Source organism: Podarcis cretensis (genome assembly GCF_951804945.1).
Source record: "Podarcis cretensis genome assembly, chromosome: 1".
Taxonomy (NCBI): domain Eukaryota; kingdom Metazoa; phylum Chordata; class Lepidosauria; order Squamata; family Lacertidae; genus Podarcis; species Podarcis cretensis.
In genome coordinates, this window is record NC_137170.1 from 32,692,925 (window position 1) to 32,719,520 (window position 26,596).

Sequence of the window (26,596 nt, forward strand, 5' to 3'; positions counted from 1 at the left end):
TGTCGGAGGAACCCGCTGGGAAGGCAGGCTTCTCAAGCGCCCCGATGCCCTGGGGAGGGGCGCAGGGACAATCTCTGCGTGTTGGGTTTGCTAGACCAGTTGAGTGGACGACTCCTGGTCCTCGACAGACAGCCCCAGCTGGGCAGGGTCTCCCTGCCTCCGAAATGCCTTTCCCCGGACGGTTGGGCTGTACTTTCCGGAGAGGGAGCCACCTGCTGTGGTCGCTTCCTCCTCCGGCTCCGGCGGCAGCCTGAACTTCGCGCTGCCAGGGCGCCACAGGAGCGCGGGGGGAGAGACTCGAAGGAGAGCCAGGCAGTGGCAAAACATGAACCCCCGCTCTTAAGCATGTTTCCACGCGTGGAAGTTCCGCAGCGTCTAATGGGAGTCGATGCGCCCCGGGTTACACAATGAAACCCCTTTGCCTTCACAATACTTCTTTCTGCGTAAGCGTGTTTAGGACTGAGCATCCCTCTAAGAGCCAGCCAACGGTTCCCGGTGAGCCGAGGAGGGGGAAGATGTGGCTGCTCATCTTGGGCACTTTGAATTTCTTGAGGGAAAGCGCCTAACCCCCACCCCCCACCCCAAGGAGAAGGCAGGAGGGAAGAACAACAATGCCTCCCTCCTCACTCAGGAGGGCTGGGAAGGGGTCCTTTGAGGCTTAGGGAATAAAAAGGATTTTGCGAGGGGGGAGCAGGGAGGTTATCCCATTTTATCTGCACAAGCCCCACCGAGGTAAGTCAGGCAGCGGGACGACTAGCCCAAGATAATCCACTGTATTTTGCTGCCACGCAAGGATCTGAACCTATGTGGTCCAAGGCAAACTCTTGGTGCCATTCGTCTCTGAAGACATTTGCTTGTACTTGGCAGGAGACGATGCCTGACACAGAAGTTAAGTTGGATGCAGTATGCAGTCATCACCCAGGCGTGATTGTCCTCTAATCAGAGTTTACAAGCTACCTAGAAGTGTTTTCTTGGACTGCTACCTCTTCTTTAGACAGCAGCCAAGAGAAGAGGTAAAGCAGGATGGGAGAAAAAGCTGGCTGAGAACTGAGAAAGCTTTACTGTCACAAGTTTGGAGTGAATCCCAGTTTGCTGCAATTCCAGCCTGGGCTGCCTGGGTCTGCTTGGGCACAGCAGGTCCCACAAGGGATGCTCGGATAGAGCCACTCTCCTTGTCTCACCTGCTTTCATCCTTTTTAGGCTCCATCAGAATTTGGGACACATTCTGTGTGGCAGCGATGCTTAAAGAGTGTGTGCCATCTGTCATTCTAGTCTATGGCACTCCTGTGCCCAAGGTTTTAAATGGCTTTTTGCTCAAATTGGCCTGTAATGTGGAATGTAATATTAACTAATATTGGCTGGGAAGTATATTCGTTTTTTTAAAATGGCTCTTTTCTGCTTTCTGGCTGCCATGAGCTACATCCACTCATGCGCACATGCAGTGCGAGGGAGGCTCAAAGGCACTTTGAGATGTGAAAACTCCAGTCCTGTGTTACGGATGTCTCTCTCCTGCACTTTCACTGCCATTCGGCCCACAGCCAGACCTCTAATATGTTCCCTGCCCCATGAAGCCATGAATCTGAAGGTGTGGCTTACCTGTTCTGAGACTCAGGGTCACTTGGCGGCTGGTGGAGACATCATCTTTTTGTGCCAGTGGTAGTCAATGTGCTGCTTTTCAGGTGTTTTTATAACTAGCTCAGTTGGTAGAGAAGGAGACTCTTAATCTCAGAAGGGACCCTTGTGGTCCCTTCCAATTCCATAAATCTATGATTCTACAACTCCCATCATCCCTGACCATTTGACATTCCCTCTGGGGCTCATAAGAGTTAAAAGTCCAGCAACATCTAGCGCAGATCATGTTGGTTACTCCTCCTCTAGGCAAATTAGTTACTCCAGGGCAGTTGCTGCCTCTTTCTGTCTTGTCCGAAACCTGGGGTCCACAATATAGCATCCCTGCCAATGGCCTCTGCCACTTGTGTGTGTGTGTGTGTGTGTGTGTATGTGTGTGTGTGTTTAAATGAGGATTTGAGGGGTTGTTGTCAGTGGCGTAGCGTGGGGGTGCAGGGGGGGCCGGCCGCACCGGGCGCAACATCTGGGGTTAGGGCAAATCCACGGGTTAGGGGGCGCAAATCCACGGGTTAGGGGGCGCAAATTACTTGCCTTGCCCCGGGTGCTGACAACCCACGCTACACCACTGGTTGTTGTTGCTTAGGGGGTGCTGCCTGCTTTTTGAGGGGTGTTGCCTGCTCTTTATCTCTGTTGGTTCATGTGTGAGAATGTAGACCTCCTGTCTACTCCCTGTGGGGAGGTCTGAGCATCACCAGTTTTTCTTCTGTGAAATGGATATTTTGTGGAGGGCCATGACAGTTTCTTAGATTTCCAAATGTGCCCCCACTGGTCCAAAAAGATCAGGGACCCCTGCCCTAAACATAAGCTACAGTTGCCCTGAGGGTAGACTCCTACTTATCTCTGCTTAACAACCTCTCATAACTGTTTAGGGCTGGACAGGTAGCTACTCTGAGGTAAATTAGCACCTTGCCTTTTTGGGTGTAGGAAACTAAGGTCTCATTCTCTGCCTGACAACATTTTGGTGTCATGCTGACATAAGCTCATGAAGGACACATAGAAGCATAGGAATTGTAGAACTAGCAAAGACTTTTGAGGTAATCTCACCCAGAATCTCACTCAGTGCCAGAATTTACAGCATCGCTGACAGAAGCCTGTCCAGCTTCTGCTTAAATACCTCTGATTCTTGCAATATATTCCCCAACAACAACATTGCCTTGTTAGATGAGGGTGGGATCTTTCGTTGCAGTTAAAGTACTTCCCAACTGCGCCTCCTTTCATCCCTCAACCTAGTCCTGACTTCTCATGCTGGCTACCTTATTGTCACACACCGATTCATTAATTAATTGCAGGACTAAAGCGTGGAGTTTAAATCATTTTTTTGTTAGAACTGCCTTCCTGTGAAAGGTGGTTGTTTAAAGTCAGCCACACAAATCTCTTTTATTCTAGGCGATATGTCTAAAATGGCTTTTCAAACAATGCGTGGTTTTCGTTCATAGGAACCTTTCCACACTCCTTTTCTCCCTCCCTTTTCTTTTGGCATGAAATGTTCTTAAAAATAGCTTCTCGATTCAGTGATACTTTAATGGGTTGGTTAGAAGCATGGAAATTAATTGACTTTTAAAACCTGGAATGAATTGGCTGTTCTGGCTTTGCTGAAGAGTCAAAAATGCCATTGCCTCTCAATTTTGTAGCACACATAAACAATCACAGCTCGGGAATTCCATAATCCTGCTGGGAATGCTGAAAGGGGGGAGTGTGGACACAAGCAACCATCTTCTGCAGACCCACCTAACTCAGGATAGTGGCATGAGGTGCGTTTGGGGAGATTGCACCAATGGCATAGAAGCAGGCAGGTGGTGATGTAAGCACATCACAAATTTCCAAGAACCAGAAAAAACAACTTTGCTGCTGGTTGATGGAGAAATTAACACTTTGCTCATCCTTCCTTAACTCTCTGTCTCCCATCCCCCCCTTTGAATTCAAATCACACACCCCCCAAGGCATCCCCCCCCCCCCCGCAAAGATCCAAATGACATTTGCAGAGGACAAAGACATGATTGGTCCCCTGTTGTGGGGTGCAGATAAAGAGGTGAGGGGATAGAGAAAGTTTTTTTTTTAGAAGGATCATGGGGGTTGTTGCCTGCATTTGCATGCAATCATTAGTTCCCACAGCTGTATCTTCCTTCCTTCCTGCACTAACCTCTTCCCAAAATTACATCACTCTGAAAACCGTCATCTAATTTTCTCCTCCCGTCTGTTTCAGCCTTCCTTGCTCCTTCCTTCTGCAGTGTCTTTTGAGCATTTGGGAAATTATTTCCCAAGAGAGATGTATTACAAGCACTTTTACAAGACAAATCTCTGAGTGTCAGTTTTGCTTTATTCCCCAGCCTTTTTTTTTTTTTTTTTAAGATCAAGGCAGCTGCCTCTGAAGGTTTTAGATGTGAGAGACATAAAAGTTCTGTTGGGTCAGTGCTAAGGGCAGAGCTCTCCATGAGTACTGGACAACTCCAGTCAAGCCGACCCTCACACGTCAAAGAAGCCTACATTATGTGCTGTAAAAAAGGTCTACACTTTTATATATATTTATTAAGTATTTTCTCCTCTTAAGACCCACAATTTCAACCACTCAGGTGCAAAGCACAAGAAGATAAAGGGAAAGAAACACTTTGAGAATGTCCAGAATAAATGTGGGGGAAGTGGAAAGAGCTGTACAGAGCACAAAAACTCTGGCCATTACAAGCCACATTCAGCCATCCTTTGATCCAATAACCTTTGGCATTATGCTTCCAACCTCTTCGGTTAGTAATCCTAATAACTTGTTTAAAAATATGAAAGCTGAGGACACCAAATCCTAAGGAACTGACTGTATTTCCCACGTGGACATCCGAAATGCAGAGGTGGCGAATATACGCCCAAGCCTTTCTGTAGTTCCAGAAGAGTGTAAGCTATTCCCTTCCTTGTTTGCACTGCAGCTGAGGAATGTGAATGAGTCACAAAAGCGAATATTTTGTGAGGTTTCTTTTCCTGTGGGATTCCATATAGCACCTGTGTTGCATGCAGGAGATCCTCAATTCAATCCCTGATGCCCCCAATTAAAAGAACCAGGTAACAGGTGAGCGGAAAGACCTCTGTCAATCAGAAGGGACAAATGCTGGGCTCAGTCGGTGAAAAGCAGCTTTTTGCGTTCCCAGAGGTTATGCTCCTCTACAAAGACACATTTGCATTTTTCTAACTTGATGACACAAGCATGAAGCTGCGGCTTGCATGGGTGAGACTGAATTAGTCATCGCAGGGCCAGCATCATAGCATTGCTCATATATACTTTAGGTTCAATGCTGTTAATTGAGTCAGTTCACACATTCAGCTGTGAATCATTACAGCAAATTAAGAGGTGTACATATAAGTGTGAACTACCCCCCACTCGGTGTAACAGCTTTCTGTTATCTCTACATTACAGGGGCTTGGGAAATCTGCTATTTGGGGAGAGGTCATTTTTTTGCTGCCACTTCTAGTGAAGTCCCATACAGAGGACACCTTGTTCTCTGTTCTCCTCATCATTCCTCAGGTTCTAGGTAAAGGTAAAGGTACCCCTGCCCGTACGGGCCAGTCTTGACAGACTCTGGGGTTGTGCGCCCATCTCACTTAAGAGGCCAGGGGCCAGCGCTGTCCGGAGACACTTCCGGGTCACGTGGCCAGCGTGACATCGCTGCTCTGGCCAGAGCCAGAGCCAGAGCCAGAGCCGCACACGGAAACGCCCTTTACCTTCCCGCTGGTAAGCGGTCCCTATTTATCTACTTGCACCCGGAGGTGCTTTCGAACTGCTAGGTTGGCAGGCGCTGGGACCAAGCAGCGGGAGCGCACCCCGCCGCAGGGATTCGAACCGCCGACCTTTCAATCAGCAAGCCCTAGGCGCTGAGGCTTTAACCCACAGCGCCACCTGCGTCCCCTTCCTCAGGTTCTATCATACCACAAATGCAACATCTGAGCCTGGTTTTCTGTCTCTCTTTGTTTTGCTTTTGATCTGAGGCACAATGAAAAGTTTAATCAATCAGCCCCTCTGGACATGCATAATGTGTGGAGTTTTATTAATGCGCTATTATTTTAATTATATTTTACTTCATTTTGAAAAGCAGGATGCTGTAATGACATGCAGCATACAATCCATCAAAACAGGCTTTTTTATAATAATAAAGTATCCCTACATTATCATATTTACCTATTTACTTACTTACTTCATTTATATTCTCCCTTTCCTCTAAAGTGTTCGAAATAGCATTCATAGTCCTGCCCTCCTCCATCTTATCTTCTCAAGGGCCCTGTGGGGCAGGGCAGGCTGGGAATTAAGGACTGGCTCAAGGTCACCCAATAAGATTTGAATCCTGGTCTCCCTGGTCCTAGTCCAAGAATCTAACCACTAGACCATACTGGCTATCTAGTGTCCCACAAGACTCATATCAGTTATGAGAATAAGCCAAAAATAAATATATTTTCTCATATTTCCTGAATTATTTTTTCTTAAAAACAACTCTTTCTTGAACTGATTAATCACCCCACCCCAATGATTTATTCTAGATTAGTCAACGTATTGCTGGATTTCCACATAACTGGAATAATCCCTTTCATAACTAGTTCCTATACCAAAAAGGTGGTTGCTAAGTGTAACCAAGTACAGTGGTACCTTGGGTTAAGTACTTAATTCATTCCGGAGGTCTGTTCTTAACCTGAAACTGTTCTTAACCTGAAGCACCACTTTAGCTAATAGGGCCTCCTGCTGCCGCCGCACCGCCAGAGCACAATTTCTGTTCTCATCCTGAAGCAAGTTCTTAACCTGAAGCACTATTTCTGGGTTAGTGGAGTCTGTAACCTGAAGCGTATGTAACCTGAAGCGTATGTAACCCGAGGTACCACTGTATATCCCATTTTACAGAGAGGGGGAAGGGCCAAAGCTCAGTCACAGAACAGCTGCTTTGAGTGCAGAAGGCCCCAAGTTCAAGAGAGACCCCTGTCTGAAACTGGAGAGTCGCTGAGCATCATTTTGAAAGTACTGAACTCAATGGACCAACAGTCTGTCTTTGTGTACGAGGCAGCTTCCCATGTTCCTTTGTTGCCTTCACAACTCTCAACATAGCCTTCTTGCAAAATGACTAGGGAAATGAATGACCTGGGGCTAGATCTCTCTCTGTTCCATGAGGTTCCCTTCTCTTGTACATCACTGACGTTCTCAAGCATGTTTATCCCCCCACCACCATTAATCGGTATTCCAGTTGGAATGGAACTCTATATCATTTTTAATGTCATCTACCTTGGCCTTAGTAGGTTCGGGAAAAGATGGATGCATGTAAATTTCTCTATCCTCACTGAGGTTTGCAGCTTCTTCTGATTTAGTATCATCTCTGAATCTCATTATAGTCTTCTGGTCCAATCTCCAGACTTCTAATGAAGAAGCTACATCAGACCACCCTCCATACCTCCCACACCTCCATTCCTTGCTGTTTATCTGAATACCCCTTGCTTATTTACAGTCTCTGTCAGCTTTCCAGTGTTTGTCTCTGCGCCAGGACCATAACTGTGCCTAAATAAATGTGTTTCTCAAGTAAGATTGCATGAGGCGGCACAGTTTCAAATCTCCGAATCTTTTTATTTTATTTTTTATCACTTAATGTTTTTCTAACACCTAAAGACTTGCTGGGCACTTAACAGAAATCAGCAGAAAACTCTCACTGCAAGAGCTTCCATCTTCCATCACAGGAGCAACAAAACAAAGAAGAAAACAAGCAGGAAAGTAATGGGGTGGGGAGGTGAGCGAAAGGAAGGACAGAGATGCTGTTCTTCGGTGAGGCCTGCTCACAGCACAATGGTTCCCTTTAAAAAATCCATATCTGCCATCTCCTGCATCCCCTCCTTGTGCCTGCCTCTGTATGGCAAAACTACCTTCACCTCCTTGTCACTAGGCCTTCCACAGCACACCTCACGCACTTGTGAATAGGGGTTGGCACATCTCAGAATTAGAAAGGACATTTGAGACCTCTCTTGTGCTGGAGCCATTTGCTAGCAGCTGCCTTTTCCTGGAACTAGAGATGAATGGAAAGAGAGAGGGGGGTGGGGGTGGGGTTCACGTCTCCTCTCCAGCTACTGCTGTCCCTAACTCAAGGCACAACATTTATTTGTAGGGGTGCTGCTGAATTCTGCTGAGGATTTGGTGATGTGAAAGTGGTTCCAGCTGCAACAGAACTGAACTGGGACCAGAATGAAGCCTTATTTACTGAAATCTACCAAATTCCACACAGGACATGGGTGGCGCTGTGGTCTAAACCACTGAGCCTAGGGCTTGCCAATCAGAAGGTTGGCAGTTCGAATCCCCGCAACAAGGTGAGCTCCCGTTGCTCAGTCCCAGCTCCTAGCAGTTCGAAAGCACGTAAAAGTGCAAGTAGATAAATAGGTACCACTCCGGTGGGAAGGTAAACGGCATTTCCGTGTGCTGCTCTGGTTTCGCCGGAAGTGGCTTGGTCATGCTGGCCTCATGACTCGAAAAAACTATCTGTGGACAAACACTGGCTGCCTCGGCCAGTAAAGCGAGATGAACACCGCAACCCCAGAGTCATTCACGACTGGACTTGACTGTCAGGGGTCCTTTACCTTTACAGTGCTGCCTCGCAAGACAAAAAGAATCCGTTCCGTGAGTCTCTTCATCTAGCGGTTTTTTCGTCTTGCAAAGCAAGCCCATTAGCGGATTAGCGCTATTAGCGGCTTAGCGGCTTAGCGGATAAGCGGATAAGCGGCTTAGCGGCTTACAAAAAGGGGGGGAAGGGGGGGAAGGGGGGAAGTCGGAAAAACTCGCAAGACATTTTCGTCTTGCGAAGCAAGCCCATAGGGAAATTCGTCTTGCGAAGCACCTCCAAAACGGAAAACCCTTTCGTCTAGCGGGTTTTTCGTCTTGTGAGGCATTCGTCTTGCGGGGCACCACTGTACTAAATTCCACTACATGTCTATAAGGGATTTCCCTGGTTACAGGTGATGTCACACATGGGCAGAAAGCCTTTTCTTGGCCAAGGTGGCTTTCCAATGTCTGCTCAAGTCTTTAGAACTACCTACAATCTTAGGATACTTGAGAACCATCCCGGCCACAGCAGAACAGAATTGAACATGGCTTCTCCCAATTCCAATCTACCCTGTCTTTCTAAAATGCCTTAGATGCATACTCTTCCAGTATTATTTAATGTTAAATTTATATCCCAACTTTCCTCTATGGACCTTTCAGGTTAGGCTGAAAGATGGTGACTGGCCCAAGGTCATGCAGTGAACTTCATGACTGAATGGGGGATTTGAATTCTGGACTCCAAGGTGCTAGCCTGACATTCTAACCATTGTGCAGCACTGTCATAGATAAAAGGGGCAGATTTCTACACCCCTGTGATTCATACCAAGATTACTATCTGAAGCCCACACCTCCCCATTTCCGATTTCTCTCTGTTGTTCGCATGCACTCTGTGATAGCTGTTTTAAAAAATAAGAAAACGTTTCTTCTTCTTGTAAAGGTGTGTTAGAAAAATAACTCTGCTCCATAAGCTATTATCAGTATTATGAAATGATCCTCAACAGAATGTGAACTGCATAGTGTTATCGTCTTTACATGTGTATCCACATGCATATGCATTCGAGACAAGTTGCATCCTCTGCCACTACCCCACTCAGAGATTTAAATTCAAGAGAGCCGGAGGGGAGAGGTGAACCATGAAGAATGACAAGTAGGGACAATGTTACAAAAGTCAAATATAGGGACAGGGATTTGCCAGCAGAGAGAACAGAAAACAGGACAGGTTCCTAGTAAATGGGGACAGTCAGGTATATATGAGGAGAGGAGACTGAACATATTTTTGCTGAAAGGCTTAGAAAACTGAGTCAGGGAGAAGTTGTAGCTTCCAAGATCATAGGAATGAAGAAAACTGCCTTACGCTATTAGACCAACAGAATGCAAGAACATGAGATGAGCCTGCTGGATCAGGCCGATGGCCCATCTTGTCCAGCTTCCTGTTCTCACAGTGGCCAACCAGATGCCTGTGAGAAACCCGCAAGCAGGATTTGTGCACAATATCTTTGCTGGACCCGGGGGTTGTTAGTTTATTCAGCTCCGGCCCATCTGGAGCTGATATGGCTCGTCTTGTCCTGAGCCCAGCAGAGTGTAATCTCGTAGTCCGCAATGAAAGGATGAGGCCGGTTTGGCTACATTGCTATTTTATTTCGCTATACCGAGAAGACACAAATGTACATCTTGCCTCTGTGAGAGCAGAGAGCAACTCTCCACAAAGAAACGACAGAACAAAGAAACAGGAAACCAGTGTACGTCACATCCAGTCTCCCTTTCCTGTGGGAACCCAACAGTAACTGAACTGTGGAATGCAAACATAGTCTTGTGACATGCAGCTGCTGCTCAGTGAGGGAAGCAGAAACCAACAGGGGTAACCCGAGTAACGCAGTCCCGGTTATACACCGCAAAAGTAAGAATTTCGTAGGACGCCAGCCATTAATCTAAGTTGAGTATTCTACAAAACTTTCAGCAAATGAAAGGCCCCACCCCCGACTTTGAATAGAAGAATTCTTTTTATCCTCCAGCCTTTTGTATCTTTGCGACATATTTCAGAGATTCAAAAAGATAAAATGAAAATGTGCAGCTTTTAAAATACAAAGTATGCTTGTAAAAGTGACAGCAGAGTACTACTAAATATAGACTGTAGTTGGTATGTTCTTTTAATGTACAGTATTATTATCATTACTTAGGAGCAAAGTATTATGGGTACTGTAAGACAATTATAGCAATAGTCCTTGTCATATTGGGAAAGGAAGACAGAACAATGGGTAGAGCAAAAGTAGAGAATGGAATTTAGAGGTGGCAGGAGAAAAAATTGCCATATTATATATTAGGGGAAAGCTCTCTGAATGGATGCAATTTATGCATTTTAGAAACACATATATATCAGCAATTTATATTGTTCTGTCCATTTTTGTTAACATATGAAGAAGTTAAGGAGGCATAAGAAGACAGCAAGGATAAGTTACTGCATATTTACTTGCTTTTGTCAAACATAAGGTTCTTTTGCCCCTCAGTTTAACAACGTTAACTAACAAGGAAAATCGATTAATAACAATAATTGCTAACAATAAAAGCCTTATGAGTGAAACAGTAGTGATAGCAACAGCAGGCAACATATCTATTTAAGGAGTGTATTTTATGATTAGGGGTAGGACCAGCATTTGTGAGCGTAGCAGTAGATAGAATTTGCCAATTCTGTTGGGATTTGTTTTTATGGGGGGGGGTATTTCCCAATACCCATGTTATCTCCATGTGTTGTCACTTCTGTTTCAACTACCAGGGAATGGCCCATATGGTGCACAGCATTACATTTAAGAAAACCCTCCAGGATGGCTATGGTAATGTTCCTAAATACCAGTTGCTGGAAACTGCAGGAAGGGAGATTGCTCTTGTGCTTGGGCCCTGTTTGCAGGTGTCCCACAGGTATGTGAGAACAGGATACTGGACTATAGATGGGCCATTGGCCTGATCCAGCAGGCTTTTCTTATGTTCATAGTTTCCTAAAAATGTAAGTAATCGGACCTGAGTACATAACGGTCAGGTTAATTACAATGGAATCTAAGCGTACCTCACTTTCTCTGCATCTTGCCCAAATCTGGTCCTCCCTTAAAGAGGGCACATATTGCAGTGAGACCTGGAAAACCCACACCCTGTGTTGTGGGTGAGTATGATTGGTCAGCCACAACACCCGATTGGTAGGTCCCTCGAAGCTGGGTACAATCTGGCCAATGGGACTCAGTCCAAACGGTTCCAGGGACCTATTTATGCCCATACACGTGACCCAGAGCTTCCTCTTTCGGCACATGCATTTGGAACACCCACCCACATCTCCCTACTTTTAGGGCTTTGCGCTTGACCTTGCTATGCCGTAGTGTGTCATCTGTCGTTGGGACAGGGGCACAACAGGAATTTTCCCCACTTGGCTGATTGGCTGTTGCCATTTGGGTTTCTGCAAATCGTCACAACTTGTAAGGTTGCAGATAGGCTCTGGTTCAGGTGATAGGGATGGGAGAACGCTCTCACCATCGCTATGTGAAGGATATTCCATTAAAAGAATCCAGGGACTTGATGGTTTGGTGAACCCCTGAGAGGGGGTTGTGCCTGTGCCTGAGTTCAGGGGGACATTTGGGTGACGGAGATAACCTGTTCCTGGCTTTCCGCTTATCCAGGTGTTCACCCTTGACTGACCTATGCTGGAACCCTGGGTCAGCGCTACCTGCATGGCAGGGAGCCAGTCGAACCAGAGCCTATGGAACCAGTCACTTTCTGTAATCAATAAAGTTGTGGCCTAGATTTTGCCAAAAACCAAACCAAAATTTGAGTCAAGTGTGAATTTATTTAGGGGGGAGGTTTCTGGGTCTGAATACGCAAATACCTTGTGCAGTCGCAAGGTTTCACCCTAAACTGTCTCCCACCACCCTACCTCAAGTTTTCAAATGTACCCACAATTAACAATATTTGCATCCAAGCCACTGCTAATCAAGGCTGCAGTCTTAAACACACTAGGGAGTCGTCTCCATTATCACAGTGGGACGGAATTCTGATGACAACGGCATTATGCTGTAAGGATATTGCACAGCACTGGCTCCACGAGCATAATATATTTCATTGTGAAATTTGAATTTGTGAAAGGTCTTCAGAGGTCACCGGCAGCCTAGCCTGGAAGCTTTTAGAGCAGCCTTCACCAGCTTAATGTCAGCAGAGTGGCTGGAATAAAACAGATGAGGAGTCCAGGGAGGAAAAGAAACTCATAATACTTCACTGAGCAAAACTGAACAAAAACAGTATATGACATGAGGAGAAATGAAAGGTGTTTCTCTTTTTTTGGTCATGCATGCTGAGGAGGAAAGCTCCATCAGAACTACTTTCCCCCCTTTCATCTGCCAAATTTCAACCATATTCTTTGTTGTTGTTGTTTAGTCGTTTAGTCGTGTCCGACTCTTCGTGACCCCATGGACCAGAGCACGTCAGGCACTCCTGTCTTCCACTGCCTCCCGCAGTTTGGTCAAACTCATGCTGGCAGCTTTGAGAACACTGTCCAACCATCTCGTCCTCTGTCGTCCCCTTCTCCTTGTGCCCTCCATCTTTCCCAACATCAGGGTCTTTTCCAGGGAGTCTTCTCTTCTCATGAGGTGGCCAAAGTATTGGAGCCTCAGCTTCACGATCTGTCCTTCTAGTGACCAATATTCAACCATATTCTTTACTGACCACCAACTCCCAAATGACTAGAATTTCCAGTCAGAGGCTGCTGTCATCCAGACCAAGAACATAATTAACCCTTAATTATCCCTGCTCTTGTATGTCTCACGCTTGGTGCTATCCCGGTGTTTGGGATTATAACACCCATCAGTGTCAGCCGCCAGCCACATTGGCAAAGGACACTTGGAGGAGGACACTAGGTTAGCAAAGCCTGCTTTAGAGTGTGAATGTGTGAGAGAGAAAGAAGGAGGGATCCTGTTACATGACTTGATCTGGACTTTAGATGTTCAAGGAGCTTCTTGAAGGCTTGGCTGTTTGCCCAGTCTTCTTCCCATTTGACCAGCAGCTAGTCAGTGTGTTCAGGTTAAATCGCTGCCTGACATTCAACTGCCACTACATTCAGGAACTGCACCTTTGCATCCTGACAAAAACGCCATTGTACTTAGCGAGGGAACCCAGCCATTCACAGCAAGCACTGCTCTCTCATGTAGACAATGGACAACCAGCTCTGGCACTATATGGCTGGGCTTAGGGGAATCAGAAGTGCTGGAACAGAATTCCTGATCCCTGAAATGGGAGCTATTTCAATGTGTCCTGTTTGTTTTTGTTTTTGTTTTTTGTTTGAATGGTGTAATAGGAAAAAAAAAGGAAAGAGGCAGAGCTATGAAGATCCCTGATCTTCTTTTAAATGTACTTTAATGTGGCTCTTTAAAAAAAAACACCTTATCTTGTTATAAATGTACTACAGGCAGTTAAATGTAGTGGGAGCATTCAGTGGGACTAGCTGCAATCAGGACAATGGGCAAAGAGGAAGGTCTTGGCAGCCTGTGTATGCCTAGAGCTCTCCGAGAGGCCAAATGTGTGTCATAGACTGCAGAGATAAGCGGCTGCAGAGATGCTGGTGGAGGTTTGGAAACAATCACCATTAATGCATGCAATCAGCATACAGTTCCCAAACACAAGCTGTTCAGCATTCACTGGGAGCAGCTGGCCTATCTTGTCCCATCTTTAGCAACAAGAACTCCATGAGGAGGATGGAGATCTTGGCAGAGGAGTATGACTTTGTTTCAATTCAGGTCAAAGTGAGCTGACAGGTTCTTGTGTACCTCTCAGGAAAAAGCCTGAGTGTTTCCTTAGTGGGGGTCCACATATCAGAGACCTGATCAACACAGGCAGTAAAGAAACAGGAATGCCGTTCTGGATTAATACCATTTTGGTCCTATTGGCTTCATTTTCAGGAAACTTTAGAGGAAGGCGCTGGAAGCTGTTCCATACAGCAGCTGAGGAGAGGGAAGCAGTGCCTGCTTTCTCTCTTCCTTCAGGAGAGCATGTCTTTGTCTGTGCTGTGACCCGACAACCCTAAACACAAGGGCTCAGGATGGTTTCTGAGAGAGATGTGGAAATAATAGGACTGCGAGCCAGGAAGCTGAAAGGTCAAGCTGGCATGGAGGAGAGTTGGATTTCACAGATTGGTTTATTTGGCTAGGAGTCTCTAGCTACTACCGGTACTTGATGAATGCAGTTATTACTGTCATCTGAGGTTCTCGAACTTCCGTAAGAAAATTTCATGCGATACGAGCCACTGATAACACTGTTTCTCATCTACTAGCAAGGCAGCCAGGTCAATTCAGTTTCTCCCCCACCCCACCCTGCCCCCGCCCCCCAATCTTCAAGAATAAACACATTTTCTCTCAGCTTAATTTTGGTTTTGGTTTATGTCTCCAAGTAACTCTTACATCCTTGTCATACTGTAAAGGTAAAGGCAACCCTGACCATTAGGTCCAGTCGTAGCTGACTCTGGGGTTGCGGCGCTCATCTCACTTTACTGGCTGAGGGAGCCAGCGTACAGCTTCCGGGTCATGTGGCCAGCATTACTAAGCTGCTTCTGGCGAACCAAAGCAGCGCACGGAAACGCCGTTTGCCTTCCCGTCGGAGCGGTACCTATTTATCTACTTGCACTTTGACGAGCTTTCGAACTGCTAGGTTGGCAGGAGCAGGAACCAAGCAACGGAAGCTCACCCCGTCGCGGGGATTTCAACTGCCAACCTTCTGACCAGAAAGTCCTAGGATCTGTGGTTTAACCCACAGTGCCACCCGTGTCCCTTGTCATACTGAGGGGGTCACAAATCAAGCCCGTGGCATGTATCCATTTGCTTGCCTGTCTTTAATGTAAAGTCTGCATATGTTCCATTGTTTGTGCCTATCAGGCTATTGTAGTCTTTTGTTCCAAAAGCCATATTGAAATTGTTTTCATCTTTTCTAATTCACCCTGGAGACTTTTTATCAGACCCATCTGGGTTAATGAATGGGGCTAATTATTATACTTCCCAGTTTGCTAAAATTGCTAACCTCAGCCTCCAACTCAGTTATTCCATACTTCAAAGAAAAACTTTCTTGATAAGACCTGCTTCATGCAGACACCATGTTTGTGTCAACTTCTGCCAGGCTTCGGGGACAGCATTGTTCTTTAAGAATGATCTAGATCATTCTTAATATAGGAATCCAATCATTAGTTTACCATTTAAGTAGCTGGAATAGTAATTAACAAGAGTGCTATTTTGGGTTTCTTTTCATGTGCCTGAAATGGTGTTGTAATTTACTGAATAAATCATTATTTTAATTTAAAAAATATCCGCAGATCTCAGGGTGCCATTCACAGCATAAAAATACAAAAAAAAATTGTCCAGTAGCACCTTAGAGGCCAACTAAGTTTGTTATTGGTATGAGCTTTCGTTTGCATGCACAATTCTTCAGATACACTGAAACAGAAGTCACCAGACCCTTATATATAGTGAGAGGGTGGGGAGGGGTATTACTCAAAAGGGTGGTGGGAAGGGTGGTTGGCTGATAGGTGTGGTAAACCTGTTGGGCTGCTAACGACTGCAATTGGTCTTACAGGAAAAAGCAAGGGGTGAGATGGCTAAAAATAGCTTTATCACGTATAATGAGATAAGAATCCAAAGTCTCTATTCAGACCAGGTCTCTCCATGGTTTTAAGTTTGGTAAAGGTAAAGGGACCCCTGACCATTTGGTCCAGTCGTGGCCGGCTCTGGGGTTGTGGTGCTCATCTCACTTTATTGGCCGAGGGAACCAGCGTACAGCTTCTGGGTCATGTGGCCAGCATGACTAAGCCGCTTCTGGCGAACCAGAGCAGTGCACAGAAACGCCGTTTACCTTCTCGCCGGAGTGGTATCTATTTATTTACTTGCACTTTGACATGCTTTCGAACTGCTAGGTTGGCAGGAGCAGGGACTGAGCAATGGGAGCTCACCCCGTCGCGGGGATTCGAACTGCCGACCTTCTGATCGGCAAGTTCTAGGCTCTGTGGTTTAACCCACAGCGCCCCCCGCGTCCCTACTTAAGTTTGGTAATAAGTTGCAATTCAGCAACTTCTCTTTCCAGTCTGTTTCTAAAATTCTTTTGTAATAAGACAGCTACTTTGTATAGAATGCCTGGGAGATTGAAGTGTTCTCCTACTGGTTTCTCTGTCTTATGATTTATGATTCAGTGTATCTGAAGAAGTGTGCATGCACACGAAAGCTCATACCAATAACAAACTTAGTTGGTCTCTAAGGTGCTACTGGAAGGAAATTTTTAATTTTGTTTTGACTACAGCAGACCAACACGGCTACCTACCTGTAACTATTATTTTAATTGTTCATTTTTCAATCAATGGGTATACTTCTTTAAAAAAAGAAAGAAAGGAAAAATATGCACAATGGACACAGTAGGTACCGGTATATAAAAGAAAAAATAGGATATATATACACACACATATATGGCCGAGGAAAACAAACAGGGGAAAAGCTACTTCCAGATGAAGTACTTTGCGGGGACTATATTGAGATCAGGACAATTATTATAATGCATCATAAAAATTACCAAATACCCACATAACCCTCAGGTTCTGCAGATCCCCGCATCTTCCTTTTTTCACATGTCACTGTCTACCTTGTAGCAGGGGTGCCATCTTGAATAAAATGTTGTGGGGACCAGGTAAACCCCACCCCGCACAATCAATCACAGAACACAGTGCACACACACTGTTTGGATAGGAATGCTCATCAACTTTGCGGGGGCCCTCCCCCTCGAATATTTTGTTGTGGGGGCCGAAGCCCCCATGGCCCCTGGGAGTTGGCTCCTATGCATTGTAGTAATTCAGAATTATAGACAAATGAGCATTTTGCAAATGGTTAGACCCTATGACAGATTAGAACAAGTGATGGAAAAACATTTTGTGTGTGTGTGTGTGTGTGTGTGTGTGTGTGTGTGTGTGTGCCGGTAGTGATGTAAAAAGGCATCATTTTCTGTGCCACCTCATATTTGTTGCTCTCAGCACTGTTTCCGTTCCACTGCAGCTGATCTTCTTCAAAAACTGATACTATTCCCCTCAGCGTCCGCCGTTGTGAAATTACATAGCTTAAGCAATTTACATAATTACATAAACTACGTTTTCATTACGTCATTCCACCCCATTCATTTCACTACAAAGGAAACACAGTGCAAATTGGGTGGGTGGGCCATAATTATGTATCATTTGCAGGCTGAAAGCAACAACTGATCATGGGAGCGAATTGCCATTGGCAATTTCCACTCCTTGTTCCATTAGAATTCTATAAGATCCATATATCTGGGTCTGCATCAGTTAAGTGTTGGCTGTATGTAGATGCCCAAGAATCTCTCCTCTTTTGGGAGAAAGGAGACTGGCGGAGTGGTGGTAACTTTGGAGAGTGGATCTCTTGTTTGTGACTGTTAAAAGTCATCCCAGAACAGTTTTGAGAGCAGTGTGCATGGAGGGTTGCACACAGCAGTCTTTGGACTGTAACACAGTGAGCCTTCCTAAATAAAACATAATTTGACTCCTGCAATTCTACCTTTGAATCCTTTTCCAATCAGCTACATTTGGAAAGCAGGTGGGAGATGTGTACGAGGCCACAGCACATTCCAGAGCCCCCACATTATTAGGATTGTCCAACCTGAATCTGTATCTCTTTGTCATGCTCTGAAAGGCTTTGGGACTGCTCGTAATGAAATGCCCTGCCTAATTATAGACTTACTGTGCCATACAACAATGGGACTATTCATTGAGAAACTGCATTGTTAATAAGCAAGGCAGTTACTGAGAGAACACTTATGGAGACAGTTTTCCGTAATCTACAGTCAATATTTGGTTGAGTGGAGGAGATTTGGATTCTAAACCTCCCACACAAAACTGTCCCTATTCAGTGTTACTTAGGGAATCAGTCTAAATATAGACCAACAGAGACATCTAGTGACCAAACAGAAACTGAGTTGATTATCTCTCTTCTGTGGTGCAGTGCATTGTGGCCAAATACTTCCCTGAATTAAGTGATTTTTCTATTTTTATGGAGAATACTCCATAACCCACTTTCTTTATGGTTGGAGGATCATGAAGTCCTCCTCACTCTGAGCTGATTGGGCTCATGGGTCCTTGACATTCATTGTGCAAAGAAACGGGTGGAAATGAAAATAATATCAATATGCCTCAATTTTTAAAATTGCCAAACACAAGAGTTGATTGAAGAACTGAGGGACAGGGGAGTGAAAAGAAGATTCTGACCTGTTCTCAGCTTTTGGCTCTTTAACAGCAACTCTTAAGTTATGAGGCATGAAGATGGAGAGGTTCTTCTCCAACTTCCCCACATGGTACATGAGCTCTTCTATTGTTTTCAGATCAGCATTTACTATTTACCTGACTCCGACCAGACTAAAGGCTCATTTAGTCCAGGAGCCTGGACTAAATGGCCAACCAGATGCCCATGGCAGACCCAAAAGCAGAGCCTGAGTGCAACTACAACTGCACTCTTCCCAGTGGCGTAGCATGGGTTATCAGCACCCGGGGCAAGGCAAGTAATTTGCGCCCCCTAACCCATGGATTTGCGCCCCCTAACCCGTGGATTTGCGCCCCCTAACCCGTGGATTTCCCTAACCCCCAGATGTTGCGCCCGGTGCGGCCGGCCCCCCCTGCACCCCCCACGCTACGCCACTGACTCTTCCCATCTGCAATTCTCAGCTACTCATATTCTGAACCATGCCACCTCTATGAGTTGGAGGCAGAGCACAGCCATCATGGCTAGTAGCCATATTAACCTCCATGAATTTCAGTAACCAGCCACAACCAAACTTCCCTCAGGGTGGCCAGATGCAAATGATCCTGCCCCTTTGGTAGTTGTGACCATTGGCTATGCTGGTTGGGGCTGATGGGAGTTGGAGCCCAACAACATCCAAAAGTCCACAGGTTCCCCATTTCTGCCAGAGAATTTTTCAGGTAGGAGCAACAACCCCCCCAAACCCCCCCCCCCACAACTTCAGTTAGCTGCTTTCTAACTAGCTCTGAGAAAGAACCCAGCAAGGTTACAATGCAGAGGATTTTAAAAAAAGAAATTATCTGGGAATATTTATGGCGGTGTAAGAAAAGCTTTTGGCTGTTCTCCATCAATATGCCAACACTTGCCGGCAGCTTTATGATCCGCCCTCACCAAGGGTTCCACACCTAATTTTGGTTTTTCACCATTAGCGGAGATGTCTTGGCAGTCAGCACTTTGCCTCTGCCAAGAAACATTTTTATCAGCGAGAATAAAGATTTGATTTCCATCTGGAAATTGGCCAATTTGACTAGCGAACCTCTAAACATCAGCACATGGCATCCCAATTCTCAAAGCAATTTAGCCTCTGTCAGATACAGAAGCCCATCACTGGGGCAGCTGACTCTATTGCTATTAGGAGAAAAGAACAAATGGCATATTCACTCCTTCCTAGCTCTATTGAACTAGTCGCTTCAGACAGGTGAATTAGCTCCCCTCCATCATAGACTGTCTGAACTCTCCTCTTCAGTATACTTCCTAGATCCCACACTGGAACAAAAGCCCAGCAAATGCTGGTAATAATTCCATTGCCTCTTCCAGGTCTGAAATCCCCACATTAAAGTGGTGCCTCTGTAGTTTCAGAGCCTTTTCCTCACCTGGCAGTAGTGAAATACAGTCGTACCTTGGATCTCAAACGCCTTGGCTCCCGAACAAATCGGCTCCCGAACGATCAAAACCTGGAAGTGAGTGCCCCGCTTTTCAAATGATTTTCGGAAGCCGAACGTCCAGTGTGGCTTCTGCAGCTTCTGATTGGCTGCAGGAGCTTCCTGCAGCCAATCAAAAGCTGTGCTTTGGTTTCTGAATGTTTTGGAACTTGAACGGACTTACGGAACAGATTCCATTAGACTTCCAAGGTATGACTGTAGTGAAAAGTTTTGAGGTACAGAAGTTCATTGTGACAGCCCCCATAGTCATGCCCCAAGGAGAATCCAATTTCTTAGGATCAGTTGATAGTCATAAAATACTGAGCTGCCAAAGGGTGGTAATTTGGTTAGCCTATTGGACTTTGGCTGAAGAGACTTGAGTACACATTCCATCAGCTATCAATTTTATTGGTTGAACTTGGTCCAGCCTACTGTTGACCCTAGCGTATCTATCAAAGAGATTGTGTGCCAGACCACACCTGCCTTCTAACCCTCAAATTTGCAGCTAGGACTGGGTGATATCTGGTTTTCAACATTGTGATATATCACCAGCTAAACATCGTGATATATCACAACGTCTGTAATAAGGATGGAGCTATGTAGAGGCATTGGCTGGCTTCACAGTTTTCCCCCCAAATTGTGATTTTTGCATAGCACACACACATCATGATTCACAATATATTGCCAGATCAAAAATTATGAAACCAATATCATGATATGGACTTCAAACTGGTTTTGGACAATATATTGCCCAGCCTTATTTGCAGCATTAGCAAGTATCACTCCAGCCAATGACATCATTGTTCTTGCTGTCAAAAAGTACTGGAGCTGCATTTGTCTCACATTCCTGCTCCAATCTGCCCCACTGCTGGCAACATAAAGTCATGAGGAGAACGTTTGCCCAGTGCTGGCTGGTGCACCAAGCTAAGGCCATTCTCAGCTTAGATAGCCTCAGTAGCCCATGCTCTGGTGATGTCCCAGATTATTGCAATTTGCTCTGTGTGGGAAAGATGCTGAAGATGTTCCAAATGTCATAGCTGGTGTAGAATGCAGCAGCTCCTCTGTTAGAGAGTGCTGCAAAGAAGACTCATGACCCTCAAGATTTTGAGTTGAGAGCCAGTGTGGTTTACCGGTTAGAGTGTCAGACTAGGACCTGGGGGACCACGTTTCTAATCCTCACTTTAGGACCAAGGACTTGTTTAGTAGCTGAAACGAACCCCTCTGATCTTTTTGCTACTGCGTTTGCCACAAAGCCCACAAGAAGTCCACAGAGAACAGTTTCACTTGTTGAATGTTGAAGAGTAGCTAGCTCATTTTGCATGTTGCCCAGAAGGTCATACAGAAAAAGGAGTCCACACCAACATGCTGTTCTAACATCTGGCGTATACAGGGCATAACTGGAGCATAGAAGGGAAAACGGAATGTTTACCTGACAGGGCAATTATCCTGTGATTGATTCTTAGGGAAACTACTTAGTCTGCCATTAGCTTCGACTATTATGTCCAGCTGTGAGTGAGCCAAGTGTCAAACTGGAATCCAAGAGGCTTCGCTGAGACAAGCATTTACAGATTCAACCACTTGTAACTTCATTGCTTTGATATGAGGATCAGCATACCATCCTGCGTTTGGGTGGACAGAGTGGCACTATGTAAGGGACATTGTTAGTCATGTTGTGACTCCAGGGACAGCTGAAAGCGGATGACTTCAGACTCACATAGAGATGATGGACACCGGCATCTAGTCCAGTTTATTTATTTCACTTCAAGTGCCATCATTGTTCAGTTCAATCCATCTTTAATGTCACTGTCTCCCGTGTGTGTGTGTGTGTGTGTGCGCGCGCGCGCGCTTAGCTTTTCCTGTGCTATGAACCATTACTAGCTGCTAGTATTGCACAGTCTAACAGAGTATGGATGAGAATACCAATACCACCCGTCAGCATATGGCAATGGATTTTAAATGAGAACAGATCATGGTTGTTTTTAGCAAATTTTATCTGTTTCAGATTGAATTGAGTTTGATTTCTTATGTCTTGAAAGCCTGATGCTGGGCAATAAGCCCCCAGTTTGAACAAAATACACTTTAACATGAGAAATGTCCAATCCGCTTTGCAGATCTGTGGGTGATGTGCTGGGCTTTAGCTGTGTGCGTTGCCTTCCCTAGAGAATCCCTCCTCTTTATTATAAATTACATCTCAGTCGTGCCAGAAGCGCTGCAGCTGTTACCCAAACAGGAGGTCATAGTGTCTGTCTCCGAAACTTTGTTCTTTGCACTCACGCACCGACTGTGTTCCCATGTCACAATAAGCCGGGCTTAATGGTTTTCCATGACTCTGCACATCGATCCTGCTTTGCTCTTCCCCGCTGGGAAAGGAAGCAACACACTATGATCCTTGGCTTAGCTCTACATTCTGCCCAAGGATCATGGCTTATCTCTCTGCAAATAACCCATGCAGGGCCAGCCCAAGACATTTGGCTGCCTGAAGGGCAAGTGTGCCCCCTACTATTCCACAGACACAAGTCCACTGGGTTGGCAGCTGCATCTTTGTTCAGCACTGGGGATGGGACAGCGTCCTCCAGTGCGCCGTCCTGCACAGAACAAGCCCATATAGCTCTGTCTTCTATCACCTTGCCTCCCTTCCCTGTCCCCCAGCACCTGCTGCCTGAGGCAGCAGCTTCATTCTGACTGTGCTGGGCCCAGGGGTAACCCGAGTAACACGGTCCAGGTCCGATCCCAAATCCAAGGGTTCCGCGAGGAGTCAGTCCGACAGGGCCAAGGAAGGACACGAGGCAGGAAACCAGGCAAGGTCAGGCACAGGCTCACAGGCAGGTTCTGGCAAACAGCAACGTTGCTCCCGCAACCTGGGACGGGGTCCAGCCGCCTTTTATCTCTGTCGGGGTAACAGCCGGTCCTGATCCCCCGGTGACTCACCTCCTGTCTCGCCCAAAGGCGAGCACTCCTCCTGCGAGTACTCAGGTCTCTCCTTCTCTCAGACCTGAGTCTCTGCAACTCGGGAGATGTTGGTGGGTTACTAGATCCAGAGGCCGCCTCAGCCTCTCCTGACCCAACTGGTAGTGCAGCAGCTGTAAGTGATTGCCCAGCTGAAGGCAACGAGGTAATCCCTGCATCCGGAGCCAGGGCAGGCTCAGGCCCCTGACTCAGCCCAGCTGGTGCTTGTTGCAGGGGAACCTGTGCAGACTGGGGCTTTCTAGAATCGGGCCCCAGACTAGGTTCAGCTGCTGCCTGAGGCAAAGGATCCGGTGCGGACTGAGACTCCTCTGGCTCCAAGTCCAACCCAGAGTCCCAGGCCATCACACCAACTAATGGCAGCACCAGCCCTGAAACTATGATTGGTAAGCCAGGAACAAATACTGGCTTCCAATTATGGTTGGTTTGGAGTGAAACAAGCCACTACGTATGCCAGGACTTGCTGTGTTTCAGTATAGTGCTTTTTGGACCTCTTGAGCTCTGTAGTTTGAATACTGCAGAGCTTCAGAGTGCAGTTTCAATTTCCACTCTTGTTTTGTAGCAAAAAAGGATAGAGGTGTTTAAGAGCCCTGCTTTGTCCTGATATGCTTTCCTGTCCCCACAACACAACACAAGCCATGGTCTTTAATGTGAATGTAATGCCAAGCCAAGGATCATAGTTTGATGTTTCTATTTGCTAGCAGGGAGGGGTGAATTGGAAGCAATCATGGTAAACCATTGTGGCATCCTTTGTCAGAGGATCCATAAGCGTTTGCAAATTTAAGAAACAGACTAAACTGAGCTTTCTCAGTCCCTATCCTCTTATTTCCTATGCCCATCTCTCTGTGTGTGTGTGCTGCGATGGAGAATTGATGTGTGAGTTTGGAAAACTCGCTGGCATTATTGCATGTAACACCCTTGAGGATTAAATTAAAATGCAGCTGATTAAATTAAAAATTAAAATTAAAATACAGCAACTGATGGGGCATCACAACTAGCTCCTCCTCCAGGTGCAGTTCCAGCTACAAACAAGAAATGAGGCCGTGTTGCTGTAGCTCCACTCAAATGGCTATGTTTTATACACTCCCAGTAGTCAGTGAAGGAAATGACCTAGAAGATCTCCACCCCACCTCCTGCCAATGTAAAATTCTGCTTTTCATGGATTCGCGCTTTGTCCACTCTTAACTTTGTCAGTGGAAAATGGAAGAGGTTTTTGTCATGGTGTCACAAGCCTGTACAGCTCAACATCAAAGAACCTCCCATTCATCCTAGAAGTCTTCACCTTTCCAGTCAAATAGAAGGGTCAGACCAATGATCCATCTAAGCATTAGCTCCCCAAGGACTTGAGCAAAGGTCTTTCCAAACCCTCTTTCTGTAGAGTTTTCACTGAAGATCAGCAAAGCATGTGCTCTACCACTGGCTCTGCAAGCTGTTCTGTCATCCCTTATAGCTACCTTAAAGGTAAAGGTAAAGGACCCCTGACAGTTCAGTCACAGACGACTCTGGAGTTGTGGCACTCATCTTGCTTTACAGGCCGAGGGAGCCAGCGTTTGTCTGCAGACAGTTTTTCCGGGTCATGTGGCCAGCATGACTAAGCAGCTTCTGGCACAACAGAACACCGAAACCAGAGCAGCACACGGAAATGCCGTTTACCTTCCCACCGGAGCAGTACCTATTTATCTACTTGCACTTTTTGGCGTGCTTTCAAATTGCTAGGCTGTCAGGAGCTGGGACTGAGCAACGTGAGCTCACCCCATCGCGGGGATTCGAACCGCTGACCTTCTGATCGGCAAGCCCAAGAGGCTCAGTGGTTTAGACCACATTGCCACCCAAGCAAATAAAAATGTGAGCAAAATGCCCCAGCCCCATTTTTGCCGTGAGTGAGAGGAAACTGACAACTCCCTCAAGCTTCTGCTACCCCTGCAATTTGGAATCAGATTACTCTGCCTGTTCACACAGCCAGTCAGTCCCTTCTCCAGCTCATGTCAGGTGGGTGGGTTTGCTTTGTGTTACTTATTCCTTATTTTACTCCATGGTTGGGCAGTTCTAGGATTTCACAAGAGCGCAGCAGTGCAAATACTGCCATTGAAAAGACTGTCATTGGGTGTAACGCATGCCAGGCTACTCTCCACTGAAGGCACCACCCCTCCCCACCCCTGGGGTCTTACGTTTCTGGTTGCTGTACTACCCTTGCCCTTCATAGCCGCTTAAATCCGGCTGGGAGGGCATGACTGGGAGGGTTCTGGGTGCAGTGAACAGGTGTCTGCATGAGGGGGTGGTGCCAGCCATCTTGATGGAGGCAATAGTGTGGCCATTATTGAAAAAAACTACCCTGGACCTGATGGCATTTTACAACTACCACCCTTTTGGGTGCCACATGGCTGTGGCAATGCAGCTACATGCATTCCTGGGGAAAGCTGATTCTTCAGAATACATTCATCCAAAGCCACCACTCTGGAGGGACCCATAGAAACACAGGTGATTAGCCTCATAGCAGGCTAGCAGAATAATCTGTGAGCTGATAGCTTTTGTACTCTTATTTAAAAGTCTGGCCTGTTAGTGGTGAGAGAAAAGGACTCTGCACAAGCTTCACAGCACTGCCATATTTATTACTTTCAGAAGTAAACACTGGTGAGGCTTTTAGTACCAGATACAGGTACCAGATTAAAAATCAGCTGAGGGCATAGTCGGACTATGCCAAAATGGCGAAAATGACCAGGAAGATTAGAGATCAAGAAGATAATAAATTTAATAAAGAATGGGGGAAATTAATTAGTTACTTAAAAGAACACTAAAAACATTGGGAGGATTCTAAAAAACACTTGCAATGTAGCTAGAACTATGGTGTGAATTAAGTATTAAGAAAATATGGAGAACATTATAACGATGGAAACCATGGAAGGGTGGAGAGAAGTCCGGGGATTCAGAGAATCCTATGTGTATGTGATTTAGTTGTGATGATATTTGTTAAAAGTAAAAATGAATAAAAAATATTTCCAAAAATAAATAAATCAGTTGAGGGCAGGAGCAAACCTCCAACAGTTAGTTACTTGGAGGAAGGATAATCATTGCTTGTGTTGAAGTGAGGTTGTGGCAGTTCAGAAATGCCTCGGTACAATCTCATGTAGGCTTTTGGCTCCGATGATTCCTTCCCCCCAATGCTTTACGCTCCCCATTCCTGAGTTTGTTTAATCAAAATCGTCTGGTAATATTTTAATTTTCTTCAGCCACCGGGATAATTCCAGTGCGACTCTGTGTAATATACTTTCATCTGAACCGTGTTCATTAATTTGTGTTTTATCCGTCTTCTTTTTTTAAAAGACCATTAACAAAGTTCTCTAGTAAAAGCAGACAGACTGTTGAAACCTGCTGTGCTTAGCAGAACCCTTTCGCCAGCTCTGCGTGCTGCTCTTTATCAGTCCTTCAGGCAGGCTTCAGTTCACTCACGAATTTCCCCATCCATCTCAATTTAAGATAACGCTGGCAGAAAATTGTCATAAAACTAGCTCTCGAGGACTTTGCGAAAATATAAAAATTTGTTTGAACAAGAGGCATTCCTCACAAATCTCTTATATTCATTGCTGGATTCATATCCCCCAGATAAGTGATTTCACTGAACATTGCTTCACCAAAATATAATTTACATTTACATAAAATTAATTGTCCTCATCTCTATCCTTCCCTTCTTTCTCAAACGTGGTACGATGGCATGGCAGTGTGCTATCCCTGCAAATATCACAGTATAA

The 26,596-nt window shown here is 45.7% G+C and overlaps 1 protein-coding gene across 2 annotated transcripts in view; it reads left to right on the plus strand.

Annotated features, from left to right (window-relative positions):
- SYNDIG1L (synapse differentiation inducing 1 like) overlaps positions 1-26,596 on the plus strand; it is a 95,514-nt gene that overhangs the window by 48,752 nt on the left and 20,166 nt on the right. The window lies entirely within an intron of this gene.